Source organism: Saimiri boliviensis, chromosome 9 (genome assembly GCF_048565385.1).
Source record: "Saimiri boliviensis isolate mSaiBol1 chromosome 9, mSaiBol1.pri, whole genome shotgun sequence".
NCBI lineage: Eukaryota > Metazoa > Chordata > Mammalia > Primates > Cebidae > Saimiri > Saimiri boliviensis.
This window is the reverse complement of record NC_133457.1, coordinates 91581524-91608681: the sequence shown is the minus strand read 5'-3', so window position 1 is coordinate 91608681 and position 27158 is coordinate 91581524. Positions and strand designations below refer to the sequence as shown.

General features: G+C 42.2%; 1 long non-coding RNA gene and 1 pseudogene across 1 annotated transcript in view; one reads left to right on the top strand and one right to left on the bottom strand.

The window, feature by feature from the left end:
* LOC141585685 (uncharacterized) overlaps positions 1-22826 on the top strand; it is a 185113-nt gene extending 162287 nt beyond the window's left edge. The window contains exons 3-4 of the long non-coding RNA XR_012519318.1: positions 20676-20775; positions 21093-22826. This is a non-coding gene — a long non-coding RNA (uncharacterized LOC141585685). The remainder of the gene's footprint in view (positions 1-20675; positions 20776-21092) is intronic.
* The window catches only part of LOC101039129 (small ribosomal subunit protein eS4-like), a 41554-nt pseudogene continuing 15683 nt past the window's right edge, over positions 1288-27158 (bottom strand).

The following is a 27158-nucleotide window of genomic DNA, read 5'->3' as shown; positions in this document are numbered from 1 at the left end:
CACTGAATGGGTTCAATAGTAGAGTGGAGATGACAGGAATAGAATCTGTGAACTTGAGGATAAGTCAGTAGTATATACGCAATCTGAACCATGAAGACAAAATAGGCTAAAAAGAAAACAACGGAGCCTCAGATATCCCTGAGACAATCACAAAAGATCCAATGTTCATATCATTAAAGTCCAGAAAAAAAGGGAGAAAGAGCATGGATAGAAAAAGTATGCAAAGAAATAATGCTGAAAATTTCCCATAGGCCAAGCACAATGACTCACGCCTATAATCCCAGCATGATGGGAGGTCAAGGCTGTCCAATCACTTGAGGCCAGGAGTTCAAGACCAGACTGGGCAATATGGCAAAACCCCATCTCTACAGAAAAATTCACCTGGCATTGAGGTGTGCACATGTAATCCCAGCTACTTGGGGGGCTGAGACAGGAGGATTGCTTGAAACTAGTAGGTCAAGGCTGCAGTGAGCCAAGATCACACCACTGCACTCCAGCCTGGGTGGCAAAGTGAGACCCTGTCTCGGAAAACAAAACAAAAGAAAAAGATAATTTTCGGTCAGCCACAGTGGCTCACACCTGTAATCCCAGCACTTTGGGAGGTTGAGGCAGGTGGATCACCTGAGTTCAGCAGTCCAAGACCAGCCTGGACAACATAGTGAACCCCCACCTCTACTAAAAATACGAATATTAGCCAGGCACGGTCCCAGCTGGGTCCCCTGGCAACCAGCCACCCATCCAGTGCACCTGCAGTCCCAGCTACCTGGGACTGAGGCAGGGCAATCACTTGAACCAGGGAGGCAGAGGTTGAAGTGAGCCAAGATCACACCACTGAGCCACTGCACTCCAGCCTGGGCAACAGAGTAAGACTCCATCTTAATGGGGAAAAAAATGTAATTTGGCAAAAGATATAAAATTGCAGATCCAAGGAGTTCAGCAGACTCCAAATAAAATAATCTATCCAGCATAACCTACACCAAGACATATCATAATTAAATTTCTGAAAACTGAAGACAAAGGTCACAGCTAGACAGAAACAACAGATGGCCTGTAAAGGAACATCAATGTGAAGAACAGCTTTCTCATCAGAAACCACGGAGTCCAGAAGGAAGTGGCACATCTTCCAAGTGCTGAGAGAAAGGCCTGCCAATCACAAATCTTACATAGATGGTGAAACTATTCTTCAGGAATGTAAGGGGAAAAGAGTCTCAGGTATAGAGAAACCAAGAATGTATTGATAGCAGATCTACCCTTAAAGAATGACTAAATTAATCCCTCAAAACAGAAAGACAATGATAATAAAATGCTGGGATTTTCAGCCTTTTATTATTCCATTTCAGTAAAAATAGAAGTAAACATAACATCCTATCCTTCATTTCATTCATTTCTTTGATCATATTTATGGTTAAAGCAAAAATTATACATTTTCTGATAGGTATGTAGAGGTTATACTTAGGACAATTATATTTTTGTAGGTGTAGAGGATAAAGGAATTAAAAGGAAGTAAGCTTTCTGCCCTTCAATAGAAATGGTAACACACTGATAGCAATAGGCTGTGATAACTTACATATGAATAGAATCGTAGCTAAAACAACCCCTACAAAAACTATACAAAGTGGTATACTAAAAAAAATTATAAATAAATTAAAGTGGAACTCTAAAAAGTATTTAAGTAACCCACAAGAAGGCAGAAGAAACATAACCAGGTAACAAGAAACAGGGAACCAACAGTAACCAAATTAAACTCTAACATATCAATAATTCCTTTAAGTGTAAATGGACTAAATACATTAATTAAAAGACAGAATTGCAATGGGTACAAAGTTACAATTAGAAAGGAAGAATAAGTTCTGGTGTCCTACTACACAGTAGAGTGTCTCAAAATAGCTAGAAAAGAGGATTTTGTATGTGCCTGTGACAAAAAAAAATTAATGTTTTGAGGTGATTAGATATGCTAATTACCCTGATTTGATCATTACACAATGTATTTGTGTATCAGAACATCACATTTTACTCCATAAATACATATAATTATTATGTGTAGAAAATTTTATTAAAAATAAGATAATACTGGCTGAGTAGATTTAAAAACATTACCCAATGATAGACTGTCTATAAAAAACTCAATTTAAACATAATGATATAGCTAAGTAAAAAGTAAAAGCATTGAAAAAGATATATCATGTAAGTATTATATTTCAAAAAGGAAGAATGGCTATATGAATATCAAAGTAGACTTCAGAGCAAGGAAATTATCAGTCACAGAGAGGAACTTTACATGATAATAGATCAAGATCAATCTACCAATAAGAGAGAGCAAACCTAAGTGTGTATGCACCAAAAACAGATCTTCCAAAACCGTGAGGCAAAAACTAATAAAGCCAAAGGAAGAAACTGACAAATCTATTATTATAGTTGGAGACTTTAACACTCTTCTCTCATTAATTGATAGAACTACTAGACAGAAAATCCACAAGGAGCCAGCTCATGCCTATAATCCCAGCACTGTGGGAGGCCAATGCAGGAGAGCCACTTGAGTTTGAGAACAGCCTGGGAAACTTAGTAAGACACTGTCTCTACCAAAAAAAATTGTTTTATTTTCTTTTTGGCTATCAATCATGCCACGTTATTTTTAATTATGTACAAAGATCTAACATGTCACCCAGGGACCATTTCACCCACTGCTCTGTTTGGCTGCCAATCTCTTGTCTCTCTCTTTAGCAATGGTAAGGCAGATACCCTTTCCTCGAGGAATAGAAAACCATGGTTTATTGTCCTTGCAAATAACAAAAATGTTGGAAAGTCGAGTGGCAAAGCTGTTACCATTGGCATCTTTGACGTGAATCACGTCAAAAGATCCAGGGTGCCTCTCTCTGTTGGTAATCACACCAATTCTTCCCAGGTTAGCACCCCCAGTCACCATACACAGGTTACCAGTGTCGAATTTGATGAAATCAGTAATCTTGCCAGTCTCCAAATTGATCTGAATGGTGTCATTCACCCTGATGAGAGGATCAGGGTAGCAGATGGTGTAAGCATCATGAGTCACCAGATGAGGGATTCCTTTTGTGTCCACAAAGATTTTTCTCACTTTGCACAACTCGTACTTGGTCTCCTCAAGTGTAATATGATGTACAGCAAAGCGACCCTTGTTGTTATAGATCAGACAGAAATTCTCTCCCATCTCATCAATGCTGATGACATCCATGAATCCAGCAGGGTAGGTTATATCAATTCAGACCTTGCCATTGATCTTAATGAAATGCCGCATGCAAATCTTCTTGACTTCCTCTCCTGTCAAGGCGTACTTAAGTCTGTTCCTTAGGAAAATGATGAGAGGGACATAGTCTCTCAACTTGTGGGGACTGGTGGATGGATGAGGAACAGTCAGTTTATCCAGCATCCAATGCTTTGGACCTGCTACCTGCTTCAGATGCCTCTTGGGACCACAAGACATGGCTGCATTAGGCACAGAAAGAGAAAAAAGTAATAATATTAAAAATTAGCCAGGCATGGTAGCACAAGCCTGTACTCCTAGCTACTCAGGAGGTTAAGGCAGGAGGATTACTTGAGCCCAGGAGTTTGAGGTTGCAGTAAGCTATGACTGCACCAGTGCACTCCAGTCTGGACAACTGAGATAGACCCTGTCTCTAGAATTAAAAAAAAGAAAGAAAATCATAAGGATATAGAAGAATTGAACAACACCTTCAACCAACAGGATTTAGTAGAAAAAATAACCCAAGAATACCTGTGCTTTTCAAGTGCCTATGGAGCATTTACTAAGATTAACCATGTCCTGGATTGTAAACCAACCTCAACAAACGTTAAAAATAATAATAATAAAATTAGAAATCCCTAATCACTGCCTTCTTTTCCAAGCTGTGACTCTTACCCAGATGTTCTCCATACATAAGCTTTCAACAGGGGAGAATGATAGAAATTACTCGAGAACCACCATTCCAGGTCACTGAGGCACATGAGCTTCTACTAAAGAAATAATTTCCAGTAAAAGGATACAATAAATAGAATACATGTTCCCACTAGGCCGGGCTTAATGAGTACTCTAACTTGGAGAAAAGTTATTATTTCTAGAGCTTCCTCCAGCCTTCTTCCTCCACCCAGAAGTGATGCTGTGAGAAGTGAAATTACTTATAAATCAGCAGTGCCTCAAGCACTTTACAAAAGAGGCCCCACAGGTAAGCTCCACTAAGTGTAAATAATAACACTAATAACACCTCTCTCATCTTGTCTTTATCTCTGGGCCTGGAAGGATCAAAGCCATCTGAGAGGTACAGCTTCAAAGGCAACTGCATGCCAGATCCAGGAATGGGCGCACTCCAACAGGCTCCTACATCCTCAGCTTCCATATTTCATAACTGTTTAAGGCACCAAAGCATTTACAGTGATTGACAGAGTCTTTCTGAATATGATACCTCTTTTACAAAATTAATGGCACTATTTCCAATAGCAGCATCAGCAAAGAAACCCATTTTCCAGGGCAGGGTATCCAACCCATTGTTTGATTCTCTGCCATCCCTATAAATGCCTTAAAGGAATGCTTGTATGAATTAAGTTGACTGCCAACAGATTTGCTTTGAATATCTTTTATGTTTCAAGGCAGCCCTGGAAATAATCGAAGACTATGGGAGATGTGGAATTAGGGACCAGTGGGAAAGTAGGGTTGACAGTGCCATCTCAGGATTTGGTGGGCTTCATTATTCAGTGGCCAGGAGTAGGGGGGAGTCTGGGGCCTGAGGGGAGGGTTGCCCTGATGGGCTGAACTAGCTCTGGCATTGCTGACTGAGCCAGGAACCAGATACCTGCAGAAGCGTGGTTCAGGGTTAGACCTGAAGGAAGACGGATCCCCCAAGAGAGGGTCTAAAACCATCCTCATAGGGTTAACAAGAATTTATATGCCATGTTTGGGGCAGAAATTTAGTTATAATTAAGCATTAATTAGGCTGTACTCTGGCCCACTTCCTTATAACTGAGTCATGCAACACTAGATACTGACTGTTTAAATCCCCATTTTCCCATAGATAGGACTTCTGATGTTAGAATCATAACTTTTGTTTAAGAATTGCTCAAGATATTCTTCATATCCTGAATTCCATCAGGAAAGGCTGATGCCAACCAGTTTAAAGACCCCATGAGAAACCAAATCAGCATGAGAATGCAGTTTATCCATCTCTCTGTCCAATGACTTCCCCCTGCACTCTTCCACCAACCTACAATCCCCATACATCAGCCCATTCCAAAGCCCTTAAAATCCCTAGTCCCAAATTCCTTAAGTTAGTGGATTGGAGGTTTCCTCCCACCTCCTCATTTAGCTGTCCTGTGATTATTAGATATTTTCTCTGCAGCAATCCCCGTTGCCTTGGTATATTGACTTGCCAGGCATTGGGCAAACGATCCTGTTACATATCCACTGAGCCACATGTGGAAGCCTCGGCCAGTGCCAGTCAGTATCAAGGAATTTGTTTGATTAGTTGTGGTAAGGGGGAGGAAATCGTCAGGATGTGAAAACTGCATTCTTTGGTGAGTCAGCTCCTGTGGGGTCCTTAAGACCAGCTGGCATCAGTAGTTTCATTGGTATGTAGAACCTGAAAGAGTATCTCAAATGGAAAACTTAATGTTTTATAATGTTCAGGTTGTTATCTACAGAACAGCTAAGGGGAAGGATCACCTCATAACAGGGTCTATATAATTCTGAGTCAATAGGCCCCAAACAGCTCTGAGGAAGCAGAGCAGAGAGCAAGGAGACCTCGTGGTTACTGTTGAGTGTGCTGCAAGCTTGGTTCATCTTCGTTTCTCCCCCTTCCTTCTTCCCTGATTAATTGTATAAAGTCTATAGGGATGGTTTCACCACACAGATGTTCCCATCCCTCCTCTGCTGTCATCTCTCTAGGCTGGGACCCCAGTGTGCATGGGCTCAGCATTGGCCAGATAATGGGAATAGTGGTCTGCTTCCACCTGCTCCCACCTCTGTAGAGACTTCTCCATAGCAATTAACCCCTCTCTCTCCTGTACCCTTGACTCTCCCCATAATCCAACTCTTACCCAGCATTCAACCATCTCCCCCATCTTAAAAAAACAAATGTTTGGCCTGGCGCAATGGCTCACACCTGTAATCCCAGCACTTTGAGAGGCTAAGGTGGGAGGATCACCTGAGGTCAGGGGTTCAAGACAGGCCTGACCAACATGGAGAAATCCCGTCTCTACTAAAAATACAAAAATTAGCTGAGTGTGGTGGCGCATGCCTGTAATCCCAGCTACTTGGGAGGCTGAGGTAGGAGAATCATTTGAACCTGGGAGGCAGAGGTTTAGTGAGCCAAGATCGCACCATTGCATTCCAGTCTGGGCAACAAGAGCGAAACTCTGTCTCAAACAAACAAACAAACAAAAAAAAAACAAATGTGTTCTTGATTCCCAGTCCAGAGGCAGCCCCTTCTCCTCCACAAATAACTAAACTTATTTAAGAGTGTCCTGCATCCGGCCTGCCTTCCCTCATCTCCCAGCACAGCTGCACCTGTGGAAAGCCACCTGCAGCCTTCATGTTCCACCGCACCCTTCTGCGGCCCTGTCCAAAGACCATCTGATTGGAACCCCACAGTGGGCATACCCCAGGACTGATCACCCTCCTTCCTGAAACTTCCTCTGCTGGGTTCACTGCTGCCATGTTTTGTGTTCCTCTTGCCTCTCTGGTTTCTGCTTCGGACACTTGGGTGGTTTCCCCCTCTTCGCATGGACTTCAGTCCTGCTCTCTTTCCTTTTGCTTCTTAGCAATACTTTCTCTCTGGGTTCCAAGTGTTACCTATGTGCTGACAACTACTGGGCTTAAATTTCCAGTCCTGAGCTGTGAACACATCCTCCCAACTTCCTGCCCTGCATCTCCTGCTGGAAAATGGCACTTCTGTCCACATGAGTGTGAACCTGCACACCTGCCTTCCCTCACTCCTGCACCCAAACCCTCAGCAATCCCTGCGCCTTCTCCCTCTGAAATCTCCTCTCCCAACTGCTTCTCCTCATGTCCACTGCCACTACTCAAGTCCAGAGTGCTGGCATCTCTCCCTCGACCTCCACCAGCCTCCCAGCTTCCATTCCTGCCTTCTCCAAACCTCGCACAGCCCTTGAGCCACCATGGTCATCATGTCTCTTTCTTGACAAAGGCGTCAGTGTATTTCCATTGGCTTTCATTGAGAGCTCCGTCCCAAACATGACCTCCGAGGCCTGGCATCTGCTGCCATGGGCCCCCTTTCTTGTTGTTCTCATGTCCTTCACCCCTTGGTCACTGTGTCCAGCCACACAGACCTCCTTTCAATTCCCTGAAACCATGGAGGTCTTTCTCCAGGTCAGGACAGTGCTCTCTCTGTTACCTCTGCTTGGAGCAGCCTCCCTCCCATTCTCTTTCCAGCTCACACCGACTCCTTTCTAGGTCACTGCCATAAACACCCATCCCCAGGGAGGCCTTCCCTCCACCCAGCATGCATCTCGCCTTCCACTGTGATCTCTTGTCACACCTCAGCTTCTCCTTCTCAGCATGTATTACATTTTGCATTCTGGAATGTTCATTTGTGTGAATTGTTGTCTACTATCTATTTCTTCCGCTTAATAACAACCAAAGGGCAGGGATGATCCTATCTGTTTTCATCATGACTACAACCTCCCAGCTTTTAGAATAGAAATAGGCACAGAGTAGGGATTCAATACATTTTTTTGAATGAGCACTAAACATTCTGCTGTAACAGATAAACACACAGACATACAGATGCTTATTAAACATGAATGTGATTCCCTGTTGTAGCGGTTGGTGTCCCACCTAATCTCTTTCACTGTTCTGGAGTCCCAATCCTCCCAGCTGCTGTGTGAATTGGCTGCAAATGTCTCATAGCTGCCCTGCTTCTTTGGGGAGCTGCCCTCAGCAGAGGAGAGCTGGCTGGCTGGCAACCCTCAGCCCCATGGATGGCAGGCCTACCCCTTGCCTCCAGGTAAGGTCAGCAGGACAGGGAAGGGGAAGGCAACCCTGCAGTGCTGTTCATGCTCCAGAGCTCACCATCAGTCGGCTGAGGCTAGATGTGCCTGAGCCCTCTTCTTCCTGTAGTACTTTCCCTCTTCCGCTCACCTAACCAGTATTTCTTGAGATTTTTCCCTCTGTAAGCCACCTGAACAAGAAACTCTGAAGCTGGGCACTGTGGCTCATGCCGGTAATTCCAGCACTTTGGGAAGCTGAGGCGGGTGGATTGTTTAAGCCCAAGAGTTGGAGACCAGTCTGGGCAACATAGTGAGACCCTTGTTTCTACAAAAAAAAATTTAAAAATTAACCGGGCATAGTGACATGTGCCTGTAGTCCCAGCTACTCTACGGAGGTTGAGATGGAGGGATCACTTAAGTCCAGAAAGTCAAGGCTGCAGTGAGCCCTGATCGTGCCACTGTACTTCACCCTGCAACAGATTGAGACTCTCTTTTTTAAAAGAGAGAGGAGAGACAGAGAGAAAGAAAAGAAAGAAAAAGAAAGAAAGGAAGAAGAGAAAGAAAGAGAGAGAAAAAGAAAATCCAATAAAAACCACTTATAACAGGGAAGAAAACATCTGTGGCATCAGAGATGAGAAGGAGGAATTAAATGAAACAAAATGAGAGAAAAGTCTTATACCAGTGCATGCCCCTAAAAATTGAGGTGAATGAATTAAATCTCTGCATATTCTATCCTTCCCTAAAATTATTGAATTAATGAATGGGAGAAGAGAAAGAAGGCATGGAAGAGAGGAGAGCAGAGTGGAGGACAGCAGAGGATTTCTCTTTTAGTGCCCCTGGGAAGTCATGACCAGAAGGGGTCTGCTGTTCCCCAATCCCTTAATGAAATCTCAGCCACTTCTAAAGGAGGAAAAATGAACATTAGTTCCCTAAGCCTCCTTTGCCTTGGAACCAACCAGCATGCGCTGTGTTCTACAACATAATCCTTTGCTAATCGCTAGCTAGGGCACTAGGTAAAGCAGTTTGTCAAATCCTGGCCCCTTGAGCTCATGGCATTTGAGATAAACAAATATGTTGCCATGGTGACACAGTGACAGATTAATTACTAAATCCTCCAGGAGTAAAGCTGTTTTAATGGTGTAACCTTAGTGGATAGGAGCTTGTGTGGGGTGGGGAGCCGCAGTGATCCACAGCCCTCTCAGCACAAAGTCGGGGCCAGCAGATCGGTGGAGCAGCCACAACCCTTACCTCACACCAACATTTCCTGGCGCCCTGGGCTTCCTGAGTCTGTCCTGCCTCTAGAAACGGAATCTCTAAGGCCAAAGCTTGTCCCTGAAAAATATCTGCATCACCCTTTTATCCATGCTTTTGCCAGTCATTATGCAGCCTGCATCTCTGCATAATTAATGAGCTAATCCTCACAGCCACTCCCCCACCACTAAGCTCTTCTTAGCTAGAAAATCCTCTGAGACTATTGGCTAGTAGGGCTCTGCCCAACAACAGTAATAGTGTCAGGCATGTGATTCCTCAAAGGGAGAGAGGAGGAAAATATTCTGGGACAAATATAATGGATGCAGATCTCATCAGGGAACCCAAGGTAGAATCTAGCCCACATTTTTAAGTTAACAAGATTATAAAGTTACGTAATTCTCACAGATAAGCTTGTTCCTTATAATCCACAACAGACTTTTACAAATTCAGTTGGGTTCTTTTGTCCAGGCTGGAATAAAGTGGCATGATCTCACTGCAACCTCCACCCCCCGGGTTCAAGTGATTCTCCTGCCTCAGCCCCCCACATAGCTGGGATTACAGGTGTGCGCAACCATGCCTGGATGATTTTTGTATTTTTAGTAGAGACGGGGTTTCACCATGTTGGCCAGGCTGGTCTTGAACTCCTGACCTCAGGTGATCCACTTGCCTCGGCCTCCCAAAGTGCTAGGATTACAGGCATGAGCCATCGTGCCTGGCTTCAGGTGGGTTCCTGTATGGGCCTTGGTGGCTCCCAGTTCTCCCAAATGATGAGCTGAGATGAAGACAAATATGTCTTTGAGTGGTTATGGAGCTGAAATATTCACAGTAAGTTTGCAATAATAACTGAAGTGACTGTAACTGAAGTGAGTGGAAATAGAGTTTTCCAAAAAGCCACAATTTCAGATAAACCCGACTCTAAGCGAGGAAAGAAATAAGACATTAAAGAGATATTATGAAGAGATATTATGAAGCTTTGGAAAGGCATTCCAAAAGTTTTTGAGCCCATCTAACAACCATCTCTGTGTTTTTTGTCTCCTTTCTCATATTTAAATGTAATTTTGATGTCTGCCAGATTAAATTATCCATTGACCAATTTATGCCATTAAGCTTAAATGCTATAATTATCCTTAATAAGTATAACTACCAACCTGTTTTTGCTTAATGGTTATAAAGTTTTATGCCTTTTAATAATCCTCCTACAGGTTTGAAGTTCGTTTTTTTCAGATAGCTAAAATTCTGCTCTGCATAAAGTGTCAAACCAGATCAAAGAGTCTTGCTTTGTTCACCAGAACAATACGAGCTTGAAAATGCAGGGTTGGAAGAAAAAACACACCAGAAAATGATGTCTTTCAAGAAAACTGGCAACCAAAAACATCCTACACACATTTTGCAAAAAGAAGGCTAATCTCCTAGAATATGTTTTTCTCTACAAATGCAGTTCAAGTCCAATCAATAAAAAAAGAACTTTTTACAGCTTTATGTTTATATAAAATGGGCCCTCTTTTTATTCCATGTGCTTCATAATCTTCTTTCCCAGGGATATTTAGAGTTGGATTTTTGCAGATGATACCCTGTTCTCTGTATGTCACAGCATGCGTTTTTTGGTTTTTTGGTTTGTTTGTTTTAGGAGCCAGGGTCTGGCCAGGCGTAGTGACTCATGCCTGTAATCCTAGCACTTTGGGACTCCAAGGTGGATGGATTGCTTAAGCTCAGGAGTTCCAGACAAGCCTGGACAACATGGCAAAACCCCTATCTCTACTAAAAATACAAAAATTAGCCAGGCGTGGTGGTACATGCCTCCTAGCTACTCCAGTGGCTGAGACAGAAGAATTGCTTGAACCCAGGAGGCGGAGGCTGCAGTGAGCTGAGATGACACCACTGCAATCCAGCCTGGGCAACAAAGTGAGACTCGGTCTCAAAAAAAAAGATTGGAGTCTGGCTCTGTCACCCAGGCCAGAATGCAGTAATGCAGTCATAGCTCACAGCAGCCTCAAACTCCTGGGCTCAAGCAATCGTCCTGCCTCAGCCTCTCATGTAGCTTGGATTACAGGCATGAGTCATCTCACCCAGCACACAACATGTACTTTTCATTGCACATTTCACATCTCTCCACCCTGGGTTATTTATTTATTTATTTATTTATTTGCTTTGGTTCTATCTATTGAGATATCTCATTTTCAAATAAGTGTTGTATTCAGGAACTTCTTTTTGTGAATAGATGTTTATCCTAACTCCCATTCTTAACCCACAGTGAAATTCAGATTTTTTTCTTCTTTTTTTCCCCCTTACCCATATGGCATCAAAATCAAAAGCAAAAATAAATCTGGGATTATTACAGAGAAACCTATTTCCAAAAGGTCATCATACTAGCCTAGATAACACTGCAAAGCTCTGCTGTGAACTGTGCATGCGAGGGATCTAAGTTGCACGCTTCTTATGAGAATCTAATGCCTGAGGACCTGAGGTGGAGCTGTTTCATCTCGAAACCATCCTCCTCCCATCTGTGGAAAAATTTTCTTCCATGAAACTGGTCCCTGGTGTCAAAAAGGTTGGGAACTGTTGAACTAAGGGGCATCCATGACTCTTATCTACATTATATGAGGAAGGGGTGGGGAATATCTTTGCAGTACGTGCCTTTTGTTTCCCAGAACACGAAAGTAGGGGGATTTCGTAACCTTCACTGTTTTCCAAAAGTTACAGAGTACTCTTAGGTAAAATTTAGTGTTGTCAATGACCACATTCAAGGCCAGACTTCGAGATACTTTGCTGGTCTAGAAGCAAAAGAGAACATCTATGTTGGCAGGAAGAGTGAACAGGGTTGTCTCATCTAGGTCATCAGTCTTTACTCATGCCCTCTTCTGCCTTTTCCATAGTTCTGCAGAAGAGCAATGAGCTGCTACCTGTGAACTGGAGAAAACTGTGACAATCTAGATTCTTTTCATTCTGCAGCCTACTTTCTATAACATTATTAGTTCGTAACACAATAACCTCATTTTAGAATTTCATCTATCTCCCATCTATCTAGTCACTGTTTTCATAAAATAGCAATTTATCTGGCTATAAAAAATGTATGTTTATCACTGAATATGTACATATCACGGGATGGATAACATCAGCAAGATGTCCAAGCAGGAAGCCCTGGTCTCTCCTTTTCCCAGTGGAGATACCAACTCAACAACAATGCATGGACAAATTCCCTTTTTGAGGAATTTAGAAACAAGCTGAGAAGCTCCTGTACCCTGCATGAACATGAAACCAGCCACATTGAAGCTGGTAGGAAAATTCAAAACACACTCTCATCCCTACCCCAACACGGCACCATACCCAACAGAGGGAAACCCCCTGCTCCTAGCTTCTCCCTAGGAAGAAGAGTTGAAGCAGGTACCCAGCCCTCCAACTTTTCCAGGGCCTTCTCAAGGGACTGACTTCTCTTTCCTCTGTCTTTGAGCACTAATGAGACCTAGCATGATCAAGATGCCTTAGGGGCCTCTGAGAATAAAGCATGAAGGTTTGAGAGGCCCCTAAAATCTCTGGGCAAACTGACCGGTGAGGATTTCTTCCTGCACACGTTCAGTCATGAAGATAGAGAAAGGTGGCTGCATTTTCTAATGCATAGATACTGACACAAAAACTCAAGGAAATGAAGAAACAGGGAAATACATTCCAAATAAAGAAACAGGATAAATCTCTGGAAACAGTCTCAATACAATGGAGATTCAAGTATACCTCATTTTACTGTACTTTATTGCATTTTGCAGACACTGTGTTTTTTTTAACAATTTTTTTTTAAAAAAAGACTCTGCATTAGGCAAGTCTATCAGTGCCATTTTCCCAACAGCATGTATTCATATAGGGTCTCTGTCACATTTTGGTAATTCTTGCAATATTTCAAACAATTTCATTATTCTTATATTTTCATGGTGATCTGTGAGTGGTAATCTTTGATGTTACTGTTGTAATTGTTTTTGGGGTACCACAAACCACACCCACATAAAATGGCAAGCTTAATTGACAAATATTGTGTGTGCCCTGACTGCTCCACTGACCAGCCATTCTCCCATCTACCTCCCTCTCCTGGGGCTTCCCTACTCCCTGAGACACCACAATATTGAAATTAGGCCAATTAATAACCCAACAATGGCCTCTAAATGTCCAAGTGAAAGGAAGAGTCCCACAATTCTCACTTTAAATCAAAAGCTAGAAATGATCAAGCTTAGTGAGGAAGGCATGACAAAAACTAAGATAGGCTAAAAACTGGGCCTCTTGTGCAAGTCAGCCAAGTTGTGAATGCACAGGGAAAGTTCTTAAAGCATATTAAAGGTGCTAATCCAGTAAATACATGAATGATAATAAAGCAAAGCAGCCTTATTGCTAATATGGAGAATGTTTGAGTTTATTGTTTGAGCGGTCCAGATAGAAGATCAAAGCAGCCACAACATTTCCTTAACCCAAAGCCTAATCTAGAGCAAAGTCCGAACTCTCTTGAATTCTTTGCAGGTTCAGAGAGGTATAGTTTTCTAACAATTGTTACTTATGAATAACCTTAACAAAAGAGGCAAAAGACTTGTACATTGACTATTGCAATACAGTGATGAAATAAATTAATGAAGACACAAATAGATGAAAAGACATTCCATGTTCATAAAATGAAAGAGTTAATATTGTTGAAATTCCCACAGTATCCAAATGATCTACAGATTCAATGCATTTCCTTTCAAAATCCCAATGGAATTTTTTACGGTTGAAGAAAAAACAATCCTGAAATTTATATGGAACCACAGAGGACCTCCAAATACCCAATACAATCTTGAGAAAAAAGAACAAAGGTAGAGGCATCACAACCTCCTGGTTTCAAAATATGTTACAAAGCTACAGTAATTAAAACAGTAGGGTACTGGCATAAAGACAGACATTAGATCAATAGAACAGAATAGAGAGCCCAGAAATAAATGCAGCCATATATGGCCAACTGATCTTTGACAGGGTGCCAAGAATACATAGTGGAGAAAGGATAGTCTGTTCAACAAATGGTATTGGGAAAACAAGATACCCACATGCAAAATTTAAAAAAGGGAACTGGACCCTTATCTTACACCACACACAAAATCAGCTAAAAAGGAATTAAATACTTGAAATTGTAAAATTTCTAGAAGACAACAGAGAGAAAAAGCTTTATGACATAGTTCTGGCAATGATTTCTTTGTTATGACATCAAAGGTGCAGGCAACAAAAGCAAAAATAGACAATTGGGACTGCATCAAACTAAAAAGCTTTTGCAAAGCAAAGGAAATAACTGAGTGAAAAGACAACCTATGGGGAGGGAGGATCCAAGATGCCTAAATAGGAACAACTCCGGAATGCAGTTCCCGGCAAGAACAATGCAGAAGGTGAGTGCCCACTGCATTTCCAAACAATTCTTCACTGCCCACAGACCAGGAGATTCCTGGGCCGAAAAGCACCATAAGTTTTCAGCATGGCGGTTTCAGCTGGCTTGGCACACAGAAACTCACACAAATCTGGGGGACCATTTCAACTGGCACCTGGAACACCTGGGAGAGAGAGTGGCCCCTTCGACTGAAAGGGAGGGGGCAGAGACAGGGAGCCAGACAATCTGGCTCAATGGGTACCACCCCCACAAAACAAGAAAATTGAAATGCTCTGGACTGAGAGTTTCACAGCAAGCACAGCTGGACTCAGGGTGGTCCAGCTCAGTGGAGGGAAGGGTGACCACCACTACCAAGGCAGTTCACACAGCAGCTGGGCAGAGCCTGTGGCAGCTCAGCAATGTCTCTGCTGGCAGACTGTGACTAGACTACTCTGTGTGGGGCAGGGCATCTATGAAAAAAAGCAGCAGCATGACAGGAACTTATAAATAAAGCTGACCTTCCTAGGACACAGCACCTGGGAAAAGAGGCGGTTATGAGTTCTGCTGTAGCAGACTTAAAAGTACCTGCCAGGTACCTCTGCATGGAACAACAGAGCTCCCAGCATAGCACTTGAACTCCTATAAGGGACAGACTGTCTCCTCAAGCAGCTTCCCAACTCCTGTATACCCTAAGAGACACCTCATAAAGAAGAGCTCAGGCCAACATCTGGCAGGTACCCTTCTGGGATGCAGATAACAGAAGAAGAAACCAGCAGCAACCCTTACTGTTCTTCAGCCCTTGTGGGTGATCCCCAGGCAAGAAGGGTCTGGAGTGGACCTCCAGAAGTCCTGCAGCAGAGGGGCCTGTTAGAAGGAAAACTAAGAAACAGAAAGAAATAACTTCATCATCAACAAAAATGACGTCTACTCAGAGACCCCATCCGAAAGTCACTAACTACAAAGACCACAGGAAGATAAAGCCACTAAGATGGGAAGAAACCAGCACAAAAAGGATGAAAACACCAAAAACCAGAATGCCTCTCCTCCTCCAAAGGATCACAACTCCTTACCAGCTAGGGACCAAAGATGGATGGAGAATGAATCTGATGAATTGACAGAAACAGGCTTCAGAAGGTGGGTAATAACAAACTTCTCAGAGCTAAAAGAACATGTGCTAACCCAATGCAAAGAAGCTAAGAACCTAGAGAAAAGGTTAGATAAGATGCTAATTAGAATAAACAGCCTAGAGAAGAATGTAAATGACTTGATGTAGCTGAAAAACACAGCACAAGAACTTTGCGGAGCATACATAAGTTTCAATAGCTGAATCAACCAAGGAGAAGAAAGGATATCAGAGATTGAAGATCAACTCAATGAAATAAAATGAGAAGGCAAGAATAGAGAAAAAAGAGTGAAAAGAAATGAACAAAGCCTCCAAGAAATATGGGATTATGTGAAAAGGCCTAATCTATGTTTGATAGGTATACCTGAATGTGACAGAGAGAATGAATCCAAGCTGGAAAACACTCTTCAGGATATTATTCAGGAGAACTTCCCAACCTAGCAAGCCAGGCCACCATTCAAGTCCAGGAAGTACAGAGAACACCACAAAGACATTCCTCAAGAAGAGCAACCCCAAGGCACATAATCGTCAGATTCACTTTCACCAATTATCTGATGTTGGGCCTCCTTCCTCTCTTCTCAATGTCTACTATTTTTTCCCGTTTTGCATTTCATCCTGCACCTTTTTCTCTCTATTCTGGGAAACTTTCTCAAGTTTTCTCTCCATATCACTAATTTAATTTTAAATAGGTTTTATTCAGCTTTACTATTTTTTGAAGATTCAAATTCTGTAACTATTTTTTAACCCTCATTTAAGATAGCTCATCAGCCACCTATCTTGTCACTTCTGCTGTATTATCATTCACCATTCATCTCATTTCAAGATCATATCTTAAGGATATTGAGAACACATCACAGGCATGTTCTGAAACTTCTTTGTTTTAAAAAAATTTTTGTATCAATAGCTTTAGGGGTATGAGTGGTTTTGGTTACATGGATGAACTGTGTAATGGTGAAGTCTAGAATTTTAGTGCACTTGTCATCCAAGTAGTGTACATTGTACCCAATAGGTAGTTTTCCATCCCTCATCCCCCTGACCCTCCCCACTCCTGAGTCTCCAATGTCCACTATGTCATTCTGCATGCCTTTACATACTCATAGCTTAAGTGAGTATGTATAAGTGAGAACGTGCAGTATTTGGTTTTCGATTCTTAAGTTACTTCATTTAGAATAATGGTTTCCGGTTCCATCCAAGTTGCTGCAAAAGACATTATTTTGTTACTTTTTAAGGCTTGATTGTATTCGATGGTGCATATAAATATAATATATATGCATATATATATATATATATATACACACACACATACATGCACAGACACATGTATATAACATTTTCTCTTATCTACTCAGTTGATGGGCACTTAGACTGATTCCATATCTTTGCAATTGTGAATTGTGCTACCATAAACCCACGTGTAGATGTCTTTTTGATAGAAGGACTTACTTTCCTCGGGTAGATATCCAGTGGTAGATGGCTGGATCAAATGGTAGATCTACTTTTAGTTATTTGAGAAACCCCCATACTGTTTTCCCCAGAGGTTGTATTCATTTACATTCCCACCAGCTGCATATAAGTTTTCTTTTTTCCCCACATCCACACCAACATCTACTGGGTTTTTTGGTTTGTTTGTTTTTTTTTTACTTTTTAATAATCACCATTATGGCTGGGATAAGGTAGTATCTCTTTGCGGTTTTAATATGCACTTCCAAGATTATTAGTGATGTTGAGCATTTTTTCTTGTATTTTTTGGCCATTTTTATATTTTCTTTTGAGAAATATCTATTCATGTCCTTTGCCTACCTTTTAATGGGATTATCTGGTGGGGTTTTTTTTTTTGCTGATTTGTTTGATTCCTTGTAGATTTTGGATACTAGTCCTTTGTCAGATGCATAATTTGCAAATATTTTCTCCCATTCTATAGGTTGTTTGTTTACTCTGATAATTATTTCTTTTGTTGTGCAGAAGCTTTTTAGTTTAATTAGGTCCCATTTATTTATTTTTGTTTTTGTTGCATTTGCTTTTGGGGTCTTAGTCATACATTCTTTACCTAGGCTAATCTCCTTCTTGAATTTTTTTTTTCCAAACAATGCTCCCCTTCTGTATCTCAATTCTCCTTCTCTTAACTGTAAACTATTTTCTTAGATGCCATATTAGTATTTTCTTTTTACTAATTTTTGAATAAAGAAAAGTCAGTCTAATCCAGGTGTTTAGGATGTGGATAAGGAAAACGTGTTTCCTCACTGTGAACCTCTTTGTTATTAGTATCTTTCTCTCACTTCTTAGGCTGGAGGGCCAGTTGATATAAGTTTGCAATTCTAGTTGTACAACCCAACAACCTAGCAAGGGAAAAGAGGAAAGAAGATTCATGCATTCCCCTGCAAGGGAGCTTTATTTTTCCTCTTCTCTGTTGAGCAAAGCCACTGTCCCATGAATTAACTGTTTCTAAGTTCATTCATGGGATAGCGGCTATGTAGAGAAGAGTTTGGTCTTTCCCCAACTGACATCTGGCCTTTGCCTTAGGCTTCTAGAAGGTAAGCTATCCATATCTGATAGGAGTGCCTTTGTTTAAGGATGGGGCTAGTCAAACTGGGTTAAAGGCTTAGGATAGAAACTGGCCATGACAGAAAGCCCAGTTATGTGACTTAGGATGGGGGCTTTGGAGCATGAAGTATCAATTGACCTGAAAACTAAGTTCAACAACAAGGCAATCAACTGATCAATCATGAGTACATAACAAAGGCCCAAATAAAAACTCTAGACACTGAAACTTTGGTGAGCTTCTCTGATTAGCAATACTTTGTGAGTATTGTCACATATCAATACCAGAGCGTGAAATACCCTGATTCCATGGGGAAGGAACAGATGCCTCGGGTTTGGAGCACTCCCAGACTCTGCCCTATGTATCTTTTCCTTTGACTGATTTTTATTATTTAGTTAGTTTAGCTAATTAGTTGAACAGTCTCCCTCTGTCACCCAGGCTGGCACAATCATAGCTCATGGTAGCCTCAAGTTCCTGGGCTCAAGTGATCCTCCCACCTTAGCCTCCCATAGGTATGCATCACTACACTTAGCTAATTCTTATTTTTTGTAGAGATGGTGTCTTGCTTTGTTGCCCAGGCTGGCCTCAAAATCCGGGGCTCAAGTAATCCTCCTACCTCAGCCTCCCAAAGCAATGGGATTACAGGTGACAGCCACTGTACCTAGCCTTTTGGCTGATTTTAATGTGTCCTTTCCCTTAATAAACCATAACTGTGAGTATAATAGCTTTCAGTGAGTCCTATGAGGCTTTCTAGTGAATTATCAAACTTAAAGGTGTTTTGGGGAGCCCTCAAACTTATAGTTGGCATCAGAACAGAGAGTAGTCTTGTGTGGAAACTGTCCTCAAAGTTTGCAGTTTGGCTACTGCCAGGTACTGAACTATGCCAAGGTATAGCCAAGACCATACACTACCTCTTTCCTAAGGCTGCTGTTTTATGTTGGCCAAAGCCAATCCTGTAAATGCTGGGCAAAAGGCAGTCCAAGTATATAAAGTCTCCCATGCTTCCCTAGCCCCCTTACCTCCATACCTTATCACTTCAGTTAAAGGGTCCCATCTGGGTCCATCTACTTACTAAGAGAGAAACCAGAAAGCCTAATGTCAATGTCGTCTTCAGTGTTGTCCTGTATATGCCACATCCAGTACACACACTCCTTGAAATCATATTCAGTTGGCTGTTTTTTTTTTTTTTTTTTTTTTTTTTTTTTTGAGACGGAGTTTCACTCTTGTTACCCAGGCTGGAGTGCAATGGCACAATCTCGGCTCACTGCAACCTCTGCCTCCTGGGTTCAGGCAATTCTCTTGCCTCAGCCTCCTGAGTAGCTGGGATTACAGGCATGCGCCACGATGCCCAGCTAATTTTTGTATTTTTAGTAGAGACGGAGTTTCACCATGTTGACCAGTATGGTCTCGATCTCTTGACCTCGTGATCCACCCGCCTCAGCCTCCCAAAGTGCTGGGATTACAGGCTTGAGCCACCGCGCCCGGCTTGTTTTTTGTTTTTGTTTTTTTGAGATGGAGTCTCATCCTTTTGCCCAGGCTGGAGTGCAATGGCACAATCTTGGCTCACTGCAACCACCGTCTCCTGGTTCAAGCAATTTTTCTGCCTCAGCCTCCCAAGTAGCTGGGATTACAGGCACCTGTCACCACACCTGGCTAATTTTTGTGTTTTTAGTAAAGATGATGAGGTTTTGCCATGTTGGCCAGGCTGGTCTTGAACTCCTGACCACAGGTGATCCACCAGCCTCAGCCTCCCAAAATGCTGGGATTACAGGCATGAGCCATCACGCTCAGCCCTGAGTTGGTCATTTTAAGAGATACCATGTACTGTGAGGTGGTGAGAAGGGAGTCAGTTGGTAGAGAGAGTTATAATGCAGTCTTTTTTTTTTATTGCATTTTAGGTTTTGGGGTACATGTGATGAACATGCAAGATTGTTGCATAGGTACACACATGGCAGTGTGGTTTGCTGCCTTCCGTCCCCTCACCTGTATCTGTCATTTCTCCCCATGCTATCTCTTCCCACCTCCCCACCCCTCCGCCTCTCCCCCATTTCCCCCCAATGGACCCCAGTGTGAGGAATAGATGAAATAGATCTAAAACAAGAGTTGAGCTAACTTAACATGTAATATTTTGTAGGGAGGGAAACCATTGGAAAAGCATGTATTTATTTTTGTCTTTTACCCCATCTCTCTCTCCTCCCCATGCCTGCCTGATATGGTTTGAGCACATCCCTCAAAAAGTTCATGTGTTGGGACCTTAATTCCTAAATGTGGCAGTGTTGGGAGGGGAGTCCTAATGGGAAGTGTTTGAGTCATGGGGCTCCAACCTCATGAAGGTATTAATGCAGTTCTTGAGAAACTGGGTTAGCTCTCAGGAGAGCAGGTTGTTATAAAGTGGGTCAGCCACTTCATTTCTCTTCTTTTCACAGGCACTAGCTTCACCTTTCACTTTTCCACCATGCTGTGAAATAGCATAAGGCTCTCACCAGATGTGGCCACCTGATCTTGGACTTCCCAGCCTCCAGAACTGTAAGCTAAATAAATCTCTTTTATTTGTAAATTACACAGTCTTGAGTATTCTGTTGTAGAAGCAGAAAACCAGCTAAGACACTGCCCACCACCTTCACTGAAATATTAAATGAGCCACTCCCAATCGTTTCTTGCTTTTATAAAGTTCTAGCTTTAATTCTGAGCTCACCATAGAGACCAGAGTTAAGGAACAATAGAAAATATCATATCCATGGCAACCAGGAAGCCCAAGGCAGTGGCTGATTTCAGCCATCTGGTTCTAACCTTGTTCTTTATGTTTTTTCTTTTTCTCGTGGGCTTCCCTTACTTATATAAAGGCAGACACTGCTACACAGACAGGCAGGAAAATGTCCATGCTGTCTGCTGGAAGAGGTGATCAAAGTATCTGCATATGGTAGATACCATGTGAACAACTGAGAAGAGAGGAAACAACTACTGCTCAAGATACTAGAAAGGCTTCCCGGATTCCTTATTTGGGCTCAGCCTTCAGAATGGTAAGTGAGTTTTGTTGGAGGAGGTCATACAAGTAAACTTTCTAGGAAGAACATCCTCGGTGTTCAAAAGGTGCAGAGAGGGGAGAAAGGAAAACTATGCTTATGAAATGATGGATTCACAATGGATTTGTTTGGAGGAGTGGGGGAGATAAGAACAAAAAATGGCTTAGCATCACATTGTGGAAACTTTTGAGTGGTCAAGTGAAGAGTCTAGACACTCAGAATCTTTTACTTTTTAGTATAGTACTTGGAATACTCTGTCTCTTTGAATTACATGATGACCTCTCTCGAATGGCACAGATGGTCTTTTTTGTGCCACATCATCATTTAACACAGTGCCTTGCCTAGTGATTGTCCCCCAAATAGCTGAAAGTACTGTCTAGGGCCAGGCGCATTGGCTCACACCTGCAATCCCAGTACTTTGGAAGGCTGAGGTGGGTGGATCACCTGAGGTCAGGAGTTCAAGACCAGGCTGGCCAACATGGTGAAAGCCCATCTCTACTTTTTAAAAAAAAAAAAAAAAGCCAGGTGTAGTGGTGAATGCCCGTAATCCCAGCTACTCAGGAAGCTGAGACAGAAGAACCACTTGAACTGGGAAGTGGTTGCAGTGAGCTGAGATTGTGCCATTGCACGCCAGCCTTGTCAACAAGCACAAAACTCCATCTCGAAAAAAAAAGAGAAAGAAAAGAAAAGTGCTGGCTAGGTAATGAGAAGTTATTACTACCAAACTATGTAAGAGAAACTGGGACCTACAACAGGTCCTATTGCCTCTTTACCATCCTTCCTTTCTCTACTTTTCAGGCTTAAATTTTGTGTTTCATGTGTATAATCACTCACTCATATACACCCACAACTCTTGGGTCCTCACTCACCTGACTAAACTCCAACCCTGGTTTAACCCAACTCTTACCTGCTGATTAACATTTTAGTGCTTATATGAGAGCAGGCAGAAGACAGAGCTCTTGCCTAAACAGGTTAGGGCTTGGGCACTAACTTACTCACCACCCATCTCTAGTCACTGCACCTCATAGCTTGTAGTCGCAGCTCACTGCACCTCTACCACCTTAGGAACTGGGACTACAGGTGCTCGCCACCATGGCTGGCTATTTTTTAAATTTCTTGTAGAGACAAGGTTTCATTTGCCCACACTGGTCTCAAACTCTTGAGCTCAAGCAATCCTCCAGCCTCATCCTCCCAAAGCGCTGGGATGACAGGTGTGAGCCACCGCATCTGGCCACCTGGACTTCTATTGAGTGCAGAAGTCCATGGTAATGATTTGAACTTAGCACTTCATTAGACTTGGGGATGAAGCCAGGAGACAGGGACAGCACTAAGCCAGGAGACAGGGACAGCACTGGGCCCTGAGAGACAGCTCCCCATGGTGAGGGCAGCGCAGGAACTGACTCAACAGAAGGATGTATGCTGCAGAGAGTAGTGGCTCCTGTCACTGTGAGGCTGTGCTGGAAAAGCCTCTGCAATCAGTCCCATGGGGCACCACACACCCTGGGGGAGAGATCAGTGTTGTAAAACCAAGGGTTGTATCCCCAAGGCCCAAACCTCATAGTGCTCCAGGAAGGCTGGCTAATACAATCAAAATAATGGAATCATTAGAGGCCCAGGTGACTCTGATGGGAGCCCAACTTTGGTGACAAAAAGAAAATAACATTTTTAAAAATAGTCATAGATGTAGTGCATTTTTGTTACATGGATATGTTGTGTAGCAGTGAAGCCTAGACTTTTAGTGTAACTATCACCCAAATAATCTAAATGGTACCCAATAGGTAATTTGTCATCCCTTATCCCTCTTCCACCCTCCCACCTTGTGAAGTCTCCAATGTCTATTATTCTGCTCTGTATGCCCATATATACACATTGTTTAGCTTCCACTTATAAGTGAGAATGTGATATTTAACTCTGTTTCTGAGTTATTTTAGGTAGGATCATGGCCTCCAGTTCCATCCATGTTGGTGCAAAAGATATGATTTCATTCTTTTTTATGTCTAGGTAGTATTCCACAGTGTATGTATAAAAGCATTTTCTTTGCCCAATCGTCTGTTGATGGACACAGGTTGATTCCATGACTTAGTTATTGTAAATAAAGCTGCCATAAACATACAAGTGCAGGATCTTTTTAATATAATGATTTATTTTCCTTTGGGTAGATACCCAGTAGTGGGAGTGGTAGGTCAAATGGTAGCTGTAGCTTTAGTTCTTTGGGAAATCTCCACACTGTTTTCCATGAAGGTTGTACAAATTTCCATTCCCACCAACAGTGTATGTGTTCCCTTTTCTCTGCATCCTCACCAACATCTGTTGCTTTCTGACTTTTTAATAATAATTTGACCTAGGGAAAGAATTTATGATAAAGACCTCAAAAGCAATGCAACAGGCAGGGTTCAGTGCTTCATGCCTATAATCCCAGCACTTTGGGAAGCAGAGGTGGGCAGATTGCTTGAGGCCAGGAGTTGGAGACCAGCCTGGCCAAGATGGCGAAACCCCATCTCTACTAAAAATACAAAAATTAACCAGGCATGGTGGCACGCATCTGTAGTCCCAGCTACTTGGGAGGCTAAGGCACTTAGATAAAATTTTTCCCTTGACCTTCTTCATAGGCAGGAATTGGAGTGGCTCATCTAGTCTCATGCCCTTTTTGACACCCAAGTTCTTGTTTGGTGTCCAAGAAGAATGAGGTCACATGAACTATTTGAAGGGTAGCATGTGGAGAATTTTACTGGGCAATAAAAGTGGCTCTCAGAGAGATGGGGAATTAGAAAGGGGATGGTCTGGGAAGGTGATCTTTCTGTGAAGCCACACCATCTGAAGTTAGCTGTGTCCATCCATAGTCACTGATGCTCAGCTGCATGTATCCCTGATATTCAGCAGCTTGCATCCCCAACCACTTGCATCAGCCACTTACGTTGTTCTTTCAGCTGAAGTCTTTCTATGGGCACAGGATAGAGGCATGGTGGGCCAAAAAGGCAATCATTTGGGCAGAAAAATGGGGTCAGCTGTTTTCACTTAGGGCTGAGGTTCCAGGCTTGAAGGTGGAGTTTAACCAGGAACCAAGACCTGCAGGGTCAGTTGCTTTCACTAGGGCCAAGGTTCCAGGCTTGAGAGTGGGGTTTAACCAGGAACCCAGGCATTCTGTATCAGCAGGAGAATCGCTTGAACCCAGGACGTGGAGGTTGCCAGTGAGCCGAGATGACGCCTCTGCACTCCAGCCTGGGCAACCGAACAAGACTCATCCTCAAAAAAAAAAAAAAAAAAGCAATGCAACAAAAACAAAAATAGACAAATGGAACTAATTAAACTAAAAAGCTTCTGCACAGCAAGAGAATAACATTTTTAACAGTGAATCTCTCTTCCCACTCTGGCCTCCCCTCCCTAGGAGCCAGATGGGGTTCGCAGCAGGTTCCTAGGCCCTTGTGTTGGCCTGTCCCGCCACGCTATCCTAACTGGTCAGGCCCATGGTTTGAGCTCAAGCAGCAATTCCAGACACCTACATGTAACATGCTCCCAGGGTTCTTGGATATCACTAAAACCCCTTACTTCTTTTACATCATAATTGGGCTGCATTCACAGATTGTTTCTTAATTTCTCCTCTAAATGGGTATGAGTTTCTTATACTCCCATTTCCAGGATAAAAGAGGCTCTCCTTTGGGCACTGAGATGGAGGATAAACTTGCAAAACTCTCCCAGAATAAAGAGAAAAATGATAAAGAGATGAAAAAATGAGAGAGAAGATAATAGTTATAAAAGTATAGAGACCACAGATCAAAACCCAAATATAGAGGGTGTTCCTGAGTAAAAAGCAAGAACCATTAGACTAGAACAAATAATCAAAGGTGTAATTAAGAAAAACTGAAACTGCCATTGCAAAATTATAACTCAAACAGTGAGAGAGATCTGAGCTAACCCACTCCATCTTGCTTCTAACTTCCACACTCTCCTTGTTCATTCCTGGGTGTAGAACTAACTTTGGGAGGGATTTAGTTTATAGTTTATAGCTTGAAACAAAGATGATAACAGCCCTTCCAAAACAAACCCCCTTCTTGCCTGGGGACTAGACTGCCTTTGAATTATAGGACTAACAAACTAGTCAAAAACTTAGAAATTATGGTTTAAGAATCATGCAGCTGGAGACTACAAGATTCTGACCCTCCCCAAATTGCTCCTGGGGATAATATCACTATTATAAAACCTAACATCAGTGCTTAAGATATTTTGCAGACCCTGCACTTAGTGAATCAGCTGGCACAACCCAGACTGATAACTGGCTCATCACCCAGGAACTGACTCAGCACAAAAGTACATCTTCAACTTCCTATGATTTCATCTCCAACCCAACAAATGAACCCTCCCTACTCATTTCCCCCACCACTACCACCACCAAATTATCCTTAAAAACTCTGACCCTGGAATACTTGAGGAGACTGATTTGAGGAATAATAAAACTCCAGTCTCCCGCACAGCCAGCTCTGTATGAATTAACTCTTTCTCTATTGCAATTCTCCTTACTTGATAAATCATCTCTGTCTATGCAGTGGGCAAGGTGAACCCTGTCAGGCAGTTACAAAACTGTCCCAAGAAGGAAAAACTTAAATCTGAATATTTAAATTCAAGAAACTCTCTATATTGCAGGAAACATCTATGAAAAAAAGAGCTCTGTACCCAGGACATCCTGGCAGAATTCTATTTTCTTTATTGAAAAGAAAATTAACTTTTCCATTATGAAAAATATAAAGAATATACAAATATATTCTAATAAAATGCAGATTAGCAAAAGGAAGAAAAGTCACCCATTGCACTACCACCCAGAAAAATCCTATTAATGTATTGGCACATTTCTTTTAATCCTTTTAATATACATATTTTTTACATAGTTGCAATTTACACAATATACAAAAATGTAAATTTCCTATCCTTTAAAACACTTTAAAAGTGTAAAATTAATACATGCTAATGAGAAGAAAGGTTTCAAATTGGAGGGAAAATATAAAGAAAAAAGTTACCCAGAATTCACTTCCCCAGAATTAACAACAGCTAATATTGGGGTGTATTTCTTCATAGCCTTTTTCTCTGCACTTTTGTATATAATCTAATTTTTTTTTTTTTTTTGAGTTTCACTCTTGTTGCCTAGGCTGAAGTACCGTGGCGCAATCTTGGCTCAATGCAATTTCTGCCTCCCTGGTTCAAGCAATTCTCCTGTTTGGCCTCCCCAGTAGCTGGGATTACAGGCATGTACCAACATGCCTGGCTAATTTTTATATTTTTAGTAGAGATGGGGTTTCACCATGTTGGCCAGGCTGGTCTCGAACTCCTGACCTCAGGTGATCCACCTCTGCCTCCCAAAGTGCCAGGATTGCAGGTGTGAGCCACTGTGCCCTGCCAATCGAATCTAATTCTTAAACATCATTAACATAGAACATTTCAAAGACTCCAGACAGTAAATGATATAAAGGTTTATGGAGGGGATAAAAGGTTCACCACAAGGTGATTTAATAGTCCTTCATATTAAATAAAGCCCAAATACTCAGATAATTCAAAATGAGTTTCAAACATGCAACAACCCATACAAAACATGTGGTAACTCTTCTCTTAATTCCTGAGGTTTAAATGGCTTAGCCACGATAAGCAGCACACACTTGTTTAAGTTCCATGAAGTAGTGAAGCTTTCATGGCAAGGCTGTTTTCTGGTTCTAGGAGAGCCACACAAGTAGGAAAGGGAGGAAGCGGAAGTAGGAAAGGAGAAGCCTCATTACTGCCACAGACCCCACATCATCCCATTAGAATTTGGACTTTGGGGTCCAAGCTGAGTAAGTTATTTCGTACTGCAACAGTTTCATGGGGGAAGAGAGGCAGGGAGAGCTGTGCTCGAAAGGAAATGCA